The sequence below is a fragment of the Coptis chinensis genome, chromosome 6, assembly GCF_015680905.1.
Source record: "Coptis chinensis isolate HL-2020 chromosome 6, ASM1568090v1, whole genome shotgun sequence".
Taxonomy (NCBI): Eukaryota; Viridiplantae; Streptophyta; class Magnoliopsida; order Ranunculales; family Ranunculaceae; genus Coptis; species Coptis chinensis.
The window spans coordinates 44,269,783-44,287,160 of NC_141461.1; positions in this window are offsets into that span (position 1 = coordinate 44,269,783).

The following is a 17,378-nucleotide window of genomic DNA, read 5'->3' on the forward strand; positions in this document are numbered from 1 at the left end:
GAATATCTGCTAATTGATCTTGGCTGCACACATACTTGATTTGAATGGCTTTATTTGTAACAAGTTCTCTGACATAATGATAATCCACTTCTATGTGTTTAGACCTTGCATGGAATACTATTTTAGATACTAAGTAAATTGCGCTGATGTTATCACACAATATAAGTGGTTGAGTGTAGAAAATATGAAGATCTCTGAACAAGTATTTGATCCATGAGATTTATGCTACAGTGCGAGCTAAAGATCTATACTCAGATTTTGTGTGTGATCTTGAGGTTATTTGTTGTTTCTTATCTGACCAAGATACTAGTGTATTTCCATAGTATACTAGGTAACCACTTGTGGACCTTCTGTCTAAAATTGATCCAGCTCAGTCAGCATATGAGAATGCTTGGATGTGTAAACTTCCTTCAGATATAAGTATTCCATAATTTAAGGTATCCTTAATTAAGATTCCTTAAAATCCTCTTTGTAGTCGCTAAATGAGTTGTTCTTGGAAATTGTAGGTACTGACATACTTGATTCACAGAGAAGGAAATGTCTGGTCTACTCCATGTAAGATATTGTAAGGCTCCTACAATTTGCCTGTACTTAATTTGTACTGTCTTCCAATAAATCTCCAGTGACATCATCAAGCTTTACATGAGTGGCAACTGGTGTGGAGACTGGCTTGGCATCTGACATATCATGTTTATAAAGGATTTCCAAAATGTATTTGGTCTGACATAAAAACATATGTTTTTAGTCATTGTGATTTGCAGAATAAGAAAGTAACTTATATTTCCCAAATCTTTCATGGCAAACTGTATTCCCAATCTCTGAACTATATTGATTCACAATGAGACAATGAATTGCATGTGATCAAAATGTTATCAACATACACTAGAATGTAAGTTACTAGACCATGATGTATGTAACTACACAAAGGGGGACTGATTTGCTTCTGATGTTGTGAAATTCATTGCAAGTAGAGCTCCCATAAGTTCAGAGCACCAGGCCTGTTTTAATCCATAGAAAGATTTATTTAACTTGTAGACATAAGAAGGTTTATCCTTGTTTATGAAACCAACAAGTTGTGCCATATAAACCTCTTCTCTTAAGTGGCCATGAAGGAATGCATTACTGACATCTAGTTGCTTAATGACCCAGTCATTCTGAACTGCAATGATGAGAATTAATCTTATTGTAACAGGCTTTACTACTGGATGGTAGATCTTACTGAAATCAACTTTTATTTTTTGCTAAAACCTTTTGGCAACTAGACGAGCTTTAAACTTATCTATTTTTCCTTTAGATGTTTACTTGATTCTAAACACCCACTTGTTCTACACTACATTCGTATTTCTGTATAAGGAACCAAAGTCCAAGTGTTTCTCTTTTGCAATGCATTATATTCTTCAGTCATGGCTTTTCTCCATTCTTTGTGCTTGACTAAAGCATGTTGGAAGTGAAGGTAGAGCAGTAGTAGCATTATAACAGCTTGGTATGTAAAGGGTGCTTAATGGAGTGTGATCAGCTCCCAAATGTGCGTTTTATTACCCTTACATTACTGCATTACAACCCTTCTTACGCATAATGAAAAGACAACTCATAGCTTTTATTATCTTTTTCAGGTTACAGAGCATTTCATACCACTTATCATAAAAGCTGCATCTTAGCACCAAAAGGAGCCTTATTAATGCTTATTATGAATACTTGAAGCTGCTATGAAAAAGGTGCTGAAAAAGTCAAAGTCAAAGGTCAAGGATTCAAAACCAGAAAACTGAAAGTCACGTCCTTAACTCAGAAGACTAGAGATGGATGACCTTGATACAAAAGAAGACTTGCTCAAAACCTAGCTTGATTAAGAAGATATGAAAAAGCAAAAGAAAAAGGAAAAAGGAAAAACATAAAACAACAATGGTGAGGTGTCTTGATTGTAGAAGGAGAGGGCAAATAAGATTTTTGTAAAAGTAGGGGTATAAGAACCAAAAAGTAGGAGGAGAGAAGGCACCTAGACTTATTCTAGTGTCATGTAGGAGTAGTGTAGGATTTATTTTTCAAGTCATTTACATTCAAGTTTGTTTTACTTTTTGTTCTTCAATTCAATCATTTTTTCTTACAAGTTCATGTTTTAATCATTCCATCAAAGTTATTTCTTTCAAGTTTATGTTTCCATCTTTAATCAAACAAGTTTTCTTTCAATACAAGTTGAGTCAATACAAACAAGTCCTAAAGCTAAGAATACTACCTTTTCTCATTCACAACTCCCACCAATCCATCTTCCAAACATTCTATGGTGAACCTTATCAATACTTTTTTATTTACTTACCACCAACTAACGTCAAATGGTGCCGCCGTCATGGATTGAAAGAACATGGATTCTTGGTTGAGCTCTAAGGAGGGAAGCACCATTCTATCCCTTTAATTTATTGTTTTTAAAATTTTTTGTCAATATATTTCGTTATTTTTCAATACTGATCTGTTTTATTTCAAATCCAGGTTCGAGGTTCAACTGCTAGAGAGGAGCTGAAGCTGCTGTCGGAAGCCGAACTAACTTAGCCATAACTGGTGGAGCGACCGCCCAGGCACTCCACTGCCATTTTTTTCACAGTTTGATCAATTTTTTCGTGTGGTTATAACTAAAGATCCGGATTTTGTAATAGAGTAGTATAAATCAGTGGACTTTGTTATGATAGATAGACATTAAAAAAAAATAAAAAAAAAAAAAAAAAAAAAAAAAACGAAAAAAAAAAAAAAAAGAATTTTTTTTGTTAGTTATGTAGATTAGCATGAGTTGAGCACTTGGTTGAAGTTGTGCAGCTTACCAAGGGTTTGAGTTTTCATTGCCTTGGGAAGTTCAAGTGTGTGAGGAGAGTCGTGAATCATACGCTATCGCACTTTGAATCAACTTGGTAATCAACACTCTAATTACGATTAGCTCTAGTTAATCTAGTTAAAAATGTATAGATCGCCAGAAGAAGGTGTTGTTTTATTTTCGCTTCCTCTAGATGAAAAGTTACATCATATAATAGAGGAAGATAGAATAGGCACTATGTATCCCCGTTTTTCATCTAATACAGGTTGAGGTCAGCCATAACCTCTAGATTATTAAAAAAAAAAGTATTAGTATTAGTTTACTTTTATATATTGGGCCCTTGAAAGCAAAGTTGTTTAATTATTAAAAACCCAGATTGTGGGATTTTTAAGTAGACCTTTTTTATAACCTAAAACAGGAAATGCTCGAACAGTTGGGCCTGATTCTCAGATCACGCGCCAACCAATGTCTCCTCAAGCAGTGTATAAGCACGGCTTGAGAGGTAAATTCTAAACCTCCTCGAAGCCCATGTAAAATAATACCTTGTGTGTTCAAGCATCCTTACGTGATTGTTTGAATTTTAATTTTTGCACTGCAATTTCAATTCACACATAAGGCTAAACCCGAGCCATATAACAACCATTGGGAACTTATTCCCCAATGTAGATAAAAAGGACATTGCTTGATTCTTGAAGCCTAGACCAAATGTCACACCCCAAATTTCCAGACAATATTTAAAACAATGATATTCAATCATCTGGAAACCCGGGGTGCAACAAAACCCAATACCCTGTTATCAAATATGATATAAAAAAAAATGAAATCAAAAGAAAACTAAAAGGAACAACTCTTCATCACATTATTAAACTACAAAGAAACTAACCAACTCTATTACATCTGTCTCAAAATAAAACCGTACACTTCAGAAAAACTTAAACCAGAAGACTCCAAGAGCAACTCCAAACCACGTGTCCTCATCCACTGCACTCCACCATCTATATTTTCAAGAACACACCCACGTTGCAAAACAAAGCAAACATGGGTCAGCAAATTGAATTTACTGGTATGAGTAAGACTAAATATAAAATAGCAATACATTCATATCTTTCGAATAAAGAAATATACTATTCAATCATTTCAACTTGGAATACAAGTTAGTTCTGTATTCTCAAAACGGCATACAATTTCTTCCCAAGTAAAATTTTAACCACCCCTAATATACATTTCTAAGAAATCTCAGAAAACATTATTCATCATGCTCAATTTCCAAAATAACTCACAATATAATTTCCACTTACATTCAACTTATTACATAAACATATGATAACTTATTTAAATATGAGTTTTATACACTTTACCTTTAAGCCAGCACGTCGTCTTAGGGTAGGACAACGTCTCTGCATAAAAAGTTAATAAATCCTACCCTCTTACAAAACAAAGTTAGATTTCCCAAACGTAATCATTTATAGTATACATCTATTTTACTCTTACTGCAACCATCATGGGTATATATAATCTGGCATAATATATCGCCAATATTAACTAATATTCATATCACACCACCATATCCATCATATCACGCTAACCATATTCACATTCCTTCGTAAGAAATTATATGCATCATATCATAATATATCACCACTAGGGAGTACATTCATCCCTCGTGAGTATCAACTCACACAAACCACGTATACATTTCTTTGTAAGAAATCAGGTACATCATAATACATAAATATTCATATGCAATAACTCAGTCACATGTAAAATCAATTTTTTACTTTAATATCACTCGTCTACTTATGAGAACGAGGAAAAAGTCAAAACCAAGGAGTACATTCATCCATCGTGAGTATTAACTCACACAAACCACATAAACATTTCTCATAAGAAATCATATATATCATATGCAATAGCTCCATCACACGTAAAATCAATATTTTTTTTTGCTTATTAATTATCTCGTTGACTCATTTATTAAAAGACACAGCCCAACCTTTGGTTCCTACTCCACGATTTACACTACACACATTTGCCAAATCACACATATCCGTGTGCCTAACTCACACCAAGTACCACTACAAGACATATGTCTCAAGCGGGGATATCGCATCCAGAAAACATATTTTCATCTTGTAAACTCGTAACTTATGAGTCACAGCCATCCCTGGGCTTTCCATACACATAATCACAAAGCCTCCTTTGGGCATAACAAAATATCGAGTCATTCATGGCACATTCAATGAATATCTTGGGTCATTCCCGCCACATTCAAGGAATACCCATCATAATACTAACAGATCATTCATGGCACATTCAATAAATACCTTAGGTCATTCCCGCCACATTCAAGGAATACCTATCATAACACTAGCATGTCATTCATGGCACATTCAATGAATACCTTGGGTCATTCCCGCCACATTCAAGGAATAACCACCTACATTCCCGTACATTCAAGGAATATAGCTAACCCGCAAGGCGAATGCATTAGTTCCTCTCTAAGGCGGCTTTTCACATGACATCATTAGTCATAAACATTTCATTTCTTTTCTTTTCATCAAAGGGGCGTGGAGAGATCCAAAGATGTGGGCGACACATTAAATTTTCACCGGACACTTTTACACCGAATTTTAACACTCAAGAGTTCTCATTTATTATAATATTTTTATTACAAAACAAACATCGTCTCAAACAATAGAATCATTACTAAAGATTCCAAACAAAATAACTAATCAACTCACTTTATTATCAATTACATAAATCATAGATATCAAAAGGTTCAATCAGGAATAACGTATTAATTAAATGTCCCGTGAATACATTTTAAGCAAGCACAATCACGTACACAATTAAGTACTAACATTGTACACATATAGTTATCACAAAAACTATAATATAGTGTAGTGTAGTGGCATCATTTTTGCTCAAAGCTGCCTACATATCCAAATCTTTCAAGATTGGAATCAAGCCTTCGTAGTTCTTATTAGCCACATAGTCAAAAATCAAAATCCATCAGTGACAATATATATATATATATATATATATATATATATATATATATATATATATATATATATAATATATATATATATATAATACCACGTCAAATCTTTATTAGATAATTACAAACATGTTTATACAAGTTTCAATAACGTCTTATTATTGGATTTTGCCCACAAAGTTCAATATGCCAAAAGTCAAACTTGGTCAACTAGTCAAAGGTCAACAGTCAAACCCAATAGTCAACAGTCCTAAACCGGTGGTCATCTAAACAGGTCCTAATCCAAACCCATGCTTAAAAATAGTTCAACCCATGGTCCTAAGCCAACTAACCAAAACAAACAAAACATAGCATGGCCCAAGCCCAAAAATCTAAACCAATCTATCCTAACTAATCAAGAGCTATAGAAAGTTATCTATATATTCACAACAACAAATGTCAATTTCTTTACAGTGGGTGTGATATTCTAATTGGATTGGTCAGCATCAGTAATGTGCATACAACATACAAGACAACTATTTTTAAAACTGGTAATGATCCTTCACTCCTGTTCCTCTGTCTTTCTATTTTCTCCTTTTTGGATGATTTTCCCTATATAACTACTGTGCTAGATTACAGCAGGTGCCACATCAAAGGCAACAACATGGTAAAAGTCCACTTTAGTTCTTTATAATTTTTCTTCTTATGTTACTTTCTTTTTGTTTTCTTGGGTAGGCAATCCAAGTTCTTATTGTGCATACTTTTGTTGGGCACCATGCTTGCCCATAATTTGAATTGACAGAGTGCAAAAACTAGTGCTGGTAACAGTAGGTTAACGTTCAGACAATCAAGAATGTGCAGCTCAACATCAAAGCCAGAGAGCTCATATATGAGCTAATATAATAACGTTCCCTGTTGGCAATAATCACTTTTATCCACAAAGTAATTTTATGTTGGAAATGAACTCAAGTATAATAGGAACACTCGCATGCATAAAAAGACAGAAACCTGAGGAGAATGAGGAATGATGATTGGAGGCCCACTTGGAAACATAAGGACCAACCAACCCACATAAAAATTAAAACTAGCCCAAGGAAACAAAAGATTGTATTCTGACCCAAGCCCAACTAACCAACATATCTAATAAAATTAAAACCCGACCGGGAGCACCGGATCACCCTCTCTTCTTCTTCCACCACCAAACCAGCAAACCCTAAGCATTAACCCACCGACCGCCACCACCAATCGGCCCAAAAATCATTCGAAATTGATTAGGGTTAAAAACCCAATAACTTTAATTAATCAAAAACTCTAATTCATTAGTTCAAAAAAAACACCTCCTCAACCATAAATCGACCTCTATTAACAACCCATACAAGCTTCAACAACACCCAAACCATTAACCCACAAAACCCATATAGATAATTTCATTACCACAAAACACTTCCAACCACCAACAAAATCCTTAAGACATCAGGAGCAATGAAACCAAACCCTCGTCATAGAAATTCTATTCGCGACAAATTAAACAATGATTTGGTATCTAATAATACCACATACTCATCATCATCACAACATAACAATCAAGAAAAAATATAATCTGACGTAGATGCAGTACTTCAAAATTTCTATAACCGCCGGCCACCATTGACTACAGAGAACATGCGAGGAATCATATCTATGCCTTAATGGCAATTAAATCCTTTTTATCAAATCAACATTTTTATAGCAATGTTCCAATATATCAAATAAGGAAATCACTAACAGATATTATTAGCAGTCAACTAAAATTTTAAATAACATGTTCAGGCTACTCACTGTTTGTAAACCGAACAGATAGATTTTCGAAAGCGGAAAAAACCCTGAAAGACCAAAGTCGACTGTCGCGTGAAGAAGATGGTCTTCCTCGTTCGAACCCTTTTCTTTTTACTCTCACCCAGCAACCACTCACTGATGTTACTCTCCTCTCCATCTCTTCTTTAATTTTTTTTCTTTTCTGTGTATAACTCTCTGTCTTCCCAAAAACTCTATGTGAGAACTCATTTTTGTTTTTCAAACCCCCCGAAAAACCTACGGGGTTTCCTATCCTTAACTACTATCTATCCTATTTTTGTATTATCTATTATTATTATTATTATTATTATGGTACCAGCAAAAATAAAAGAAAAACACGGGGTGTTATACCAAACAAACAAATTAAAATCAGTCAACTAGAGCCTAAAGTAGTCACACTCCTCCAGAAAATGACAAAAATATACCTACGAGGCCGGATTTAGAGTAATTAGTTACCATTCTGGTGGATCAACTACCTTCCTCACTCCCCTCCCTGAGATTCATCATGAGTGAGATTCTTGGTAGCACATCACTCGGTGAAGTGATTGATTACTCTTCTGAGCCGTGTAGTAGATCCATCTTAATCTCGCACCCAATTGTTCCTTTGAACATGACATAGTAATCTATATATCAAACAAATATTTTCAAAAATCCAAAAAGAAAAAAAGAATTTCTACTATTTGTGCATCATCATTGATTGAGCATTCATGTCTTATCAATATTCATCACAACCGTCATGAAATTACAATGCAAACCCAGAACCTTGTTCTTTTTGTGGTAGTCCTTATCATTGGTTATCTCATTGTTCATCATATACCGAATTTGAGTCTACTATAGAAAATCTTTACGATTATGAACCTCAGTTTTCAAGCTTCCCTAGTACCCCATACACTCAAGAGTTTTCCAGTCATGCCGACAATTTATGGAGTTCCACCACAAATAGTCAACCACCATTCATGTATCCACATAGTCAGTTAGAGTGCGGTTTCACCTAAAGCCCATTACCATTCACATCACCATCCATACCAAATTCATATTCCACTCCACCATCCATCACAGACTAACTCTACCAGAAAATGGCCAAGCAAACAATTTTAATTCAGCAAATAACAACTACCTTATGTTTTCTCCAATCCGATTCAAAAGATGCACATCTGAGACTAATTTTCATCCCACCAGTCTAGAACTCAACCAAAAAGAGAAACAAGGTCTTAGTATAACAAAGCCAAATGCAAAAGTCCATCCTGATACTTCTGACTAATTAAATCCCCATCAACCTCCACGTGACTATCATGAGAATTCCAAATCTTATGTTGATGACTATATGCCCGAAGTCATAGTTTCTCTCATATGCCTTAATACATCATCACCCATAAATGAGAAAATTTCGGCAGAAGAAATTCAAGAGCATGTATTTGACTAAACACACTTGGAAAATGGTATTGAGAAAATTTATAAAGGTCTAGGCAGAGAGGACAAAGAAAATGAAGTGCCTGGAAAAAAGGGAATACAATTTATGGTGGAAAATGAATTTCAATTTAGTCTAGTCGTTATATTAAAGACTTATCGATGGAACAAATTTGTGACATCCTTACTATTGCAGATATGAACTACAATCTTGTAGAAACGCCAAAACTAGATGAAGAATTCTCTGAGTCCTCAAAATCATGTGAAGAACTACCACCCAACCATCACCATCCCAATTTAACACCTCTTGAAATCCAAACTCCATTCATAAAAAACCCACCAATTTCTGAAGACTGCACCACTAAACCATTTCAAAGAAACCTCAAATTTGCACTTAAGCCAATTGGCTTTGAGATCCTTCATAATTTTCTAAACCTTCCTAGTAAAGAGACTTTGCCCAATATAAAATGCAAGAGTCCATCATTTCAGTAGTTGAGAAACCTGGTATGTCCTATTCCCCATAATTTGAGCTTCAACCTCTCACTATTTTGGACAATTCAAACATGTCGGGTTATTGCATAAGTTCCATGATAAGTTACACAAGCATCATCTTATCATTCTGCATCTTACACTCCAAATGTATCATTTCATTCTGTTTGGGGGTATGTGCTTTAATATGTTTTTCTATATTGATCCCAAACTATTTAGATTATTAGAATATAGTTAATAACATATATATCATCGATCTTATGCATAGTCTTGGGGAATCTGACTTAAAATGATATAGTCTTGAATATCTGACTATAAAAAAGATTTATGTTATGTTTTCTCGATGCATTCCATGAGAGGGCATCATGCATTAAGATAACCCAATCCTCCTCTTGGAGAGTGTGGCTGGAAGTGCCGGAGCCTTAGTCCACGTATATCTCGTATATTATTTGTAAAACACTTTTTACTTGTCGTTTGAGTAAGTGTGATTCTACGGAGTGAATATACAATTTTCTTTCTCTTTATTTTACATTTCTTTGTCAAAATAGTTGTTTTTCTTCGTTCTCATTATGCAAGATTCTCGATACATCAATAGTTATGTGATTTTTCCAAAAACAAAATGAGCAATGGATTCCATATAGACCAACCCTTAGAAATACGCAATCTCCATTCTTTTAAAGGCGGCTTGAGGATCAGTTATGTGTTACTAAGGGTCGCCCATATCACCATGCACTTTCTGTCTCAGCTTAAACCACATAGATACCAATTGTCCCTTGGTCACCAACGTATCATCACTTCAACCAGAAGAAGTCTGTGTTTTCAATGTGCTAAATGCATCATGGAGGCAACATCCAAATTTTACATGGAGTACAATCCACAAACCCAACCACTTCCAGGGTTCGTTTACCAATCACGTTAAACCACCAAATACATACAGACAAGGACAAAGTACCTATAACAATCAGAATAGAGCATTGGTTCTATCCCATTTTAACCAGAACTACCAAAATCCATGAAAGAGACCTAGTTCCACCACCCACTAGTGTCCAATCAGATAAACCCTCCTATTACGTCTTGCACAGTAAATCCCCTAACACACATAACTGAAGCCATAGTCCAACTAGATTGGGTTCAATAAAGAGCCGACACAAAAGTTGCCTAGCTAAGATCACCTGTTGTGGTTGGTTTTAAAAATTAAGAGTTAAAGAATCATTGCTTTTTGGTTATGAGTATCTTTATAGCAGCTTTATATATTTTTCAAAACCTGAGGATATAAATATGAAAATTATTTGCCCCGGAGTAACCAAAATGATACCAGATCAACGTATAATTTTATCTTTTTATCAAAACTTATATATGGTTAGAGATACATTTAGATTGAGAAAAATAATTACTCTGACGACACACACACACACACACACTTCATATGTGCCAGTTTAGATAGTTGCTTACATATTTTACATTTTGCACTTTTTTTATTTCTTCACTTGTTAGTGTAATAATAATCATGTATGCATGTTATATTTTCTTATGTGGAATTTGGTATATGCCAAAATTTTCCATTTTTCTTTTTTGCATTACATATGTTTTCAAAAATACAAAAACCCAAAAAAAAATAAAAATCATAGTAGAATAATTATCCTTAGTACAATAAATAATGTATTTATTGTTCTATATCATACAACCCACGCCCCAAACTTATTTGGGGGTGGCATATTTTCATTATGAAGAATAGAATATAGGTGTATCGTTGTTTTTACTCATGTTTCTATGATAATCTCTTTCCTTATCTTTTCATACTTTGAGAACAAAACATATTTCTATTTGGGGGTGGTATAGTAACATTTTACAAAAACTAGGCATTTCTTATATTAGATATAGTAGTACATTAAGGGGTTTAAAATACACTTTTGGGTGCTTATCATGTGTAGTAACGGTTTAGGGATTGATGGTGAAGAAATAAAAAGGCTTTTTAGAATTTGGTGAAGGCTCAAGGGGGGTAACTAGAGAAAAAAAATTATCTTTTTTAGGTTTTTAACTTTTATTTGGTTATATCGATCCAAAAAGGGCCTAAATTCTCTCCTAGGATATGACGTGGTGATCAAGCAAGTGGATGTGTTATCTTTCTATCTGGACATCCTTGTGTCATCACTCAATAATCATTCAGATGAGGCTTTTGGCTAGATTCTCACAGGATATGGAACTTAACTATTCTAACCTTGGTCTTGGAAACTCACTGCTATATAATCAAATGTTGATGCATGCCATTTATGAAAATGTACAGAAACTATTATATGTATATTAGTCTGAGTTCAAAGAATGAATTTTTACTTTATTGCTATAGTGAGATTTCTAAACCTTTTATTCATCATAGAAAAAGGAAAACAAGGCTTTAGTACTAAACAGAAAAATATTTTTGGTCTTTTTGAAATATTTTAAGAAAGAAAGAAATATATACAATCTATCTAATATAAGAAATGTTATATAATAAATGTCTAGTTTTTGTAGAATGTTACTATACCACCCCCAAATAGAAATATACTTTGTCCTCAAAGTATGAAGAAAATGAAGGAGATTACCATAGGAACATGAGCAAAAATGGCAATAACCTGTACTATGTTCTTCGTGATGAGAATATACCACCCCCAAACAAGTTTGGAGTATGGGTTGATAGATATAGAATAAGAAATACATGGTTTATTGTACTAGGGATTTATGTAATTATTCTACTATAAAATACTTAACATGCATGCAGATTTATACTTAGAAGTTAAGAATTACAAAGATGGGAAATGCATGTATGTACACAACTATCTATATAAAATGTGTGTGTGTGTGTGTGTTTTGAATCCTGTTTTTCTCAAAAGGTATCTCTAACCATATAGAAGATTTTTACAAGAAGATAAAATCATACGTTTATCCAGTATCATTTTGGTTACTTTGGGGCATAAGATTTTAATTTTTATTTCCTCAAGTTTTGAAAACTATGTAGAGATGTTATAAAGAGACTCGTATTCAAAAGCAATGATTGAAAACAAACCGTAACAGGTATTTTAGGCAACTTTCGTGTCGGCTCTTTATTGAACCAAATCTAGTCAGACTGTGACTTTAGTTATGTGTGTTGCGGGATTTACTACGCAGAATGTAGTTGGATGGTTTATCTGATTGGACACTAGTGGATGGTGGAACTAGGTCTCTTTGGTGGATTTTGGTAGTTCTGGTTAAAATGGGGTGGAACCAATGCTTTGTTCTGGTTGCTATAGGTACTTTGTCCTTGTCTGAATGTAGTTGGTGGTTTGACAAACCCTAGATGTGGTTGGGTTTGTGGCTTTGGGTGTTGCCTCCATGGTGCATTTGGTATATTGAAAGCACAGACTTCTTGATGGTATGTTGGTGCGCAAGAGACAATTGGTATCTATGTGGGTTAAGCTGAGACAGAAAGTGCATGGTGATATGGGCGACCCTTAGAAACACATAACTGATCCTCAAACCGCCTTGAGAAGAATGGAGATTGTGTACTTCTAAGGGTTGGTATATAAGGAATCCATTGCATGTGTTTTAGAAAATCACATGACTAGTGTTGTAACGAGAAACTCTATTATAAGCATAGGAAAAACAAGAACTTTTATGAAAGGGTGAGAGAAGGGTTTTTCTTTTTGGTTTTTTGTGTTTTTGTTCCTAAATTACTTAAAACAATAACAAAAAAAGAAAAAACTACTACTAAGAAAAATCACTATGAGGAGAGTGATCCTCCCAATAGAATTAAAAAATGTTTGAAATTAAGTGATTCTAATTGAGAACCTGCGTGGGGTTTGGCTTGCCTTAGATTGTGCACTTTCTTGTTTTGCAAGAAAGCGAATCTAGTGAAGAGGACTAGCTCTATTGCTAGATACTATAGTCTCTCCTCTCTTAATCTATAGTTAGCCCTATTTTGTAGCTATTCTAACCAGAGAGAAAGACGAAACTAGAAATAATTAGAAATCACCCATAGAAAGAAAAATTTTTTCTAAATCAAGGGCTCTAGCTGCCAACCATCCCATGGTTTGGCATGCCTATGGAAGACGAGACATGCTAAACAACCATGAGAGACAACCGTAAGATACCTTCACTCAATCCCTATCGCCCTCTGCTTTGTTTCACATCTCTTCTTTATAAAGGAAAGACTACTCAATGTCAAAGGTGAGATTGAAAGAAAAATGCTTATGTAAAAATAGAAAACAGGGAAATAAAAATAAAAATAGGAATTATAAATGACAGGAATAGAAAAGCTATTCTAAAAAGAGTGTAAAATAAAGAAAAAGAAAATTGAATACTTGTTCCATAGGGGTACACTACTCAAACTACGAGTAACAATGCTAACAAGAAATATGCAAGTATACGTGGACTAAAGGCTCCGACACTTACAACCACACACTCCAAGTGGAGTGGTCCGGTTACCTTAATGATGCACTCTCATGGAATGGATTGAGAAAACACGATGTGTCTTTCATAGTCAAGACTATGTGTGGGGTTGTTTTAAGTTAGATTCCCCAAGACTATGCATATGAGATGGATGATATGTTGTTAATTATATACTAATAGCCTAAAACATTGAGGTTCAATATAGAAAAACATATTAAAACATCTACCCCAAACAGAATGATATGATGCATGCGGAGTGTAAGATGCAGAATGATAAGAGAAAGCTTATATAAACCATCATGGAATTTATGCAGTAACCCATCATTGAATTATCCAAGAGAGTGTGAGTGTGGTAGTAGTTGATCTTCATGAGGCTTAGATGATGTGACATATGGAAAATTGGGTTTCTCAACCACTTGAAGAAAGGGATCATTGTATGCTCTCAAGAACTCATATGCCACTTTAGATTCTATTTTCTCTTTTTCTGGTATTTCAATCAATGCGGGGCTCTTCTTAACTGGAATGATAGTCTCAGGAGTTTGTATGTTGGGCCAAGTCTCTTTACTGGGAAGGTTTAGAAAATTATGAAGGATTTCAAAGGCAATTGGCTTAAGTGCAAGCTTGAGGTTTCTTTGAAATGATTTAGTGGTGCAGTCCTTAGAATTTGGTGGATTTTTTATGAATGGAGGTTGGCTTTTGAGAGATGTTAACTCGGGGGAAAATTAGTCGGGTGGTAGTTCTTTATATGATCTCGAGGACTCAGAGAATTCTTCATCTAGCTTTGGAGTTTCCACAAATTTATGGTTCATATCGGCAATATTAAGAATGTCATAAATTTGTTCCATCAATAAGTCTTTAATGACCAAACTAAAATTAGATCCACTTTCCACTATAGAATTGATATCCTCTTCTCCAGGCACTTCCTTTTCTTTGTCCTCTCTACCTAGAACTTCATAAATTTTCTCAATGTCATTGTCCAAGTTTGTCGAGTTACTTTCCAATTAATACTGGTTCTAGAGTTTATTTTGTCGGAGTGTTCTCATGCATATAGTCATCATCATAGAATCTGGAACTCACACGATAGTCAGGTGGATGGTGATGTGGTTTTAATTGGTCATAAATATCAGGATGGGCTTTAGCAATTGGTTTTGTTATAGCAACACCTTGTTCCTCTTTTTGGTTGGGTTCTGGACTGGTGGGAAGAATATTAGTCTCAGAGGTGGTATCGAATAAAATAGATTGGAAATAACAGAAGGTCTTTGCTATTTGTTGTATTTGAATTGTTTACTCGACCATTGCTTGGTAAAGTTGGTCTTTTATGGATGGTGGAGTGGAATACAAATTTGAAATGGATGGTGATGTGAATGGTAATGGGCTTTGGGTAAAACCGCATTCTAACTGACCATATGGGTACATGAATGGTTGTTGACTACACTACTAAAAAAAGGGCTTTTTATGACGGCTATTTTTTTTCTACATTGACGGCCTTCTGCATAAGCCGTCATTATTTCTATCTCACCATTAATTTTATGACGTTTGATGTCAAATTTTGACGGTTATAGGGTAGCCGTCATAAATATCTTTGACATTTTTTTTTATCAATGTGTCAAGTTTGTAACTAATAATTGTATACTTACCGTTCACTTTATGACGCATGATGTTAATGTTGACTGTTATAGACTAGCCGTCATAAATATCTATGACGTTTTTTTTTATCAATGTGTCAAGTTTAGTGTCTAATTTATGAGTTCTTTTTCACAAACGTCAAGTAAAAAATTGTCTAACTTTTTCCTTCTAGCAAAACAGGTATAAATTAATTTTCTAACTATTTAGGAGCAATTAAAAATGAAGAACGAGTTGACTGGTCAAAATAAGTAGTTATTATGACCTATTATGATGCCTGCTTTTTTTCTATCTCAACGACTTTCTTGAAAATTGTCAAAATAAATAGCTTAAACATTTTTTTATGACGGCTTGCCCAATTTATGACAATAGTAATACCCGCGTCAAGAAATATTATGACCTTTCTACCATAGCCGATAACTCATAGAGTGTCTAAATTGTGAAGAAGCCAAGTGGTCAATAAAAATACGCAATAAGTGAAAACATAGGGCATCCTGCTGGCCCAGTCTCTATAATTGAAATGTCAAGACTCGAGAGTGAAGACCAGACAAAATAGGAAATATAATAGAGTAAAATATCTAATAGAAAAAAGAAAAGAAAAATTCAGTTGCAGTCCTCTCTTCTTCTTCGAAAACTAGGGCACTTTCCCAAATCCATGAACATCAAAGGGAACCGTCGTTGAGACCTTGTATTCAACACTAAATTTTCTGAATCCATCCACACACTCCAGCCGCCGCTCAAAACTCCTAATCTCAAACCTACCACTCGTTGGAACTATCCCTCTGCAATCGAAAAGGTATTTATTTCCGTAGTTCTTATCTAAAGTTAGTGATTTTGAGTGCAATACAGAATTGGGTCTTTCGGTTTACGAATTTCCAAGTTGGGAATGCATGCCTAAAGTTTTTCTTATAGTTGTTTAATTTCATGAAAAGTTCATTTTTTTATTGAGATTTGGTATGTCAATTTCTTCAAAATGGAGATGGTTTTTTATAAAGTTTTTTTATTTGACTAAAATGGAGATGGTTTAATCTAGGTTTCCACTACTTTCAGTACATTCTTCTTCATCTTAACTATCAATAGTACGATTTTTTTTGTCAGTAGATGCCATTCCTCACAGAACAAGGTTCTTGTTTTAGTATAAGGTTTGAGATGTTTCACTCTCCATCCATTGCTCTCTAGTGATTTATTTTTGTTTTTTTTATTCCTTGTGGTTTATTGCCTCACTTTTACGCAGAATCTTAAAGGTTGATTTTCCAATGGCTATTGGTCTGTCGTGATAGGATTTGTCGGTGTTCATCAATCTGAATTTCAAGCACATCAATAAATCCTTGTGGGAATTCCAAAAACACTAATTTAAGGATTTCTTGACAGAAGAAAGAAAGCTATGACCCCCCTAATTAAGTTTGCATAATTTCGTCACAGTGGTTGATATTAATATTTACTAATTTATGATATTTATTTTTCGTGGAGACTGTACCTTAGCTTTCCTATTTCCTCCTATTATGCTTTCTCCAATCCAGGATGAAGGTATGTTTGCTTACAGATAATTAGTTGACTCCATCTTTTCTGATTCTTTGAAGGTTCAGATGATGGCAATGCATTCGTTCTGGCAAGGAAGTATGATGATTGCTTTGGATTCTTGGTCACATTCATGTTTCTCAAGAAATCATGATTGCGATATATTTATCTATTGAATTTGAAGGATTGAGGCAAACAGCATTGGGGATGGAGAATAAATTAACAATACATCCCCCCAATCTCAGTGGTAACACGATGAATATCCTTGAAACATCCAGGTTCAGGATAGTCACGACGTTTGCAAGATAAAGATATAAAAGGAAAAGAAGA